At 43.8% G+C, this 1,904-nt stretch overlaps 1 non-coding gene across 1 annotated transcript; it reads left to right on the top strand.

The window, feature by feature from the left end:
* The first annotated feature begins 1,386 nt into the window (after positions 1 to 1,386).
* Positions 1,387 to 1,493, top strand: LOC148547898 (small nucleolar RNA R71). Its single transcript, XR_015897267.1, has one exon. It is a non-coding gene; the product is annotated as a small nucleolar RNA R71 (small nucleolar RNA).
* Positions 1,494 to 1,904: the final 411 nt, after the last annotated feature.

Raw genomic sequence — 1,904 nt, 5'->3', positions numbered from 1 at the left:
CATCTGTGGGCATTATCTCATTGATCTGCAGCCTCTTCATAAGGAATAAGGGCATTAAGTTGATGCTTGCTCCCAAATCGCAAAGTCCTTAATCAAACATTGTTTCTCCTATGGCACAGGGAATGTAGAAACTCCCTGGGTCCTTTCTTTTTGTAGGCAACTCTGGTTAAATGAGAGCACTGCACTCCTTATTCATCACTATAGTTTGGCCTCCCTTGAGTGAGCTTTTCCTAGGAAGCAGCTCCTTCATATACTTGATGTATGCAGGCATTTATTGGAGGGTCTTAATGAATGGTATGTTTACATGGAGGGATGCAAACAAATCAAGAAACCTTGAGTATATTCTCTTTTCTACAGCACCATGGAGTAATTAGGGGAAGGGTGCATAAAGTCTCAGCAGCTCCTGTTGTGAGACTTTTGGTTCTTGGTGATCTTCTTCCTTCTTCTCTGCTGGGGTATCTCCAGGTTGTTCTGATGGCTTGTTTGGCTCGTCCTTACTCTCCTGGTCACTTGTAGTAACCATCTTGCAATCTTCCCATCTCACTTTCTTTGTTTCACCTCTCGAATTTTTCTCTGTGTCACTTGGAAATCCATATGTAGGTTTGAGAATCTGCTCAGATAGATACCCCACATGAGATTCCAACCTCTTGATGGTGTCTCCCTGGTTCTTAAAGTTAGCTAGTACTTCTTCCTTGAACACCTTGTTGTCTTGAATCTCTTTGCATATGCCTTCAAGTAAGTTCTCAATCCTTGAGAGCTTGTCATCAGAAGGTGATGGTGAGTTGAGATTGGAGGGATGAGAATGGTTAGTTTGACCTTGGTAAAGGTGTTGAGAGGGGTTGTTATGTGAGTGCTAATATGGTCTAGGTGTGGCATGTTGGTGAGCTATGTTGCTGGGATTTGGACGTCTTTGATCTAGGCCTTGGTCTTGTTGATTTTTCCCCACCCAAAGTTTGGGTGGTTCCTCCAACCAGGATTGTAGGTTTTGGAGTATGGATCATATGCTTGCCTAGGTGAGTTTCCAATGTAGTTAGCTTGCTCCTGCTCACTTTCTGCCTCTACATTCACCCCCTCTTGGGTTGCTAATGAGGTGGTAATTGCTGCTACTTGGTTCCTCTCCATCTTCTTAGTGAGGTCAGCCAGCTGCTTGGTAATGAGCTTGTTCTGGGCCAGCAGTGCATCCACATTGTTTAGCTCCATCACTCCTCTATTGTTGCCTCTTTCAGAAGCATAGAAATAGTCATTCTCTGCTACGTTTCAATGACATCTATGGCTTCTTCAATGGTCTTCTTCTTGTTCAAAGATCCTCTGGATGAATGGTCTACTGCCTTCTTTGATTCATATGACAGGCCTTCATAAAAGATATGCAGCTGCACCCATTCGTTGAACATATCTGGTGGACACCTCCTTGTCAGATCCTTAAACCTCTCCCATGCTTCATAAAGAGTCTCACCATCTTGTTGCCTGAAAGTTTGGATCTCAGCTCTCAACCTATTGATTCGTTGAGGAGGGTAAAATCTTGCCAAGAATTTGTTCACCACATCTTCCCAGGTTGTCAAACTCTCCTTCGGAAAAGACTCCAGCCACTTGGCTGCTTTGTCCTTGAGTGAGAATGGAAATAGGAGCATCCTATAGGTGTCAGGATGAACACCATTAGACTTCACAGTATCGCATATCCTCAGAAATGTGGTTAAATGATGATTGGGGTCTTCTTGGACACCTCCTCCGAATGAACAATTGTTCTGAACAAGAGTGATGAGTTGTGGCTTCAGTTCAAAGTTGTTGGCATGTATGGTTGGCTTTTGGATGCTACTTCCATAGTTTCCTGGGTTTGGATTGATGTAAGAGCCTAGAACTCTTCTCTCTTGCCCAGCATGATTTGCTAGACCTTCTCTGCCATGGTT

The sequence above is a fragment of the Arachis ipaensis genome, chromosome B8 (assembly GCF_059453495.1).
Source record: "Arachis ipaensis isolate K30076 ecotype BB chromosome B8, ASM5945349v1, whole genome shotgun sequence".
NCBI lineage: Eukaryota > Viridiplantae > Streptophyta > Magnoliopsida > Fabales > Fabaceae > Arachis > Arachis ipaensis.
The sequence above is the reverse complement of the archived record's forward strand: the minus strand, read 5'-3'. Positions and strand labels throughout refer to the sequence as shown.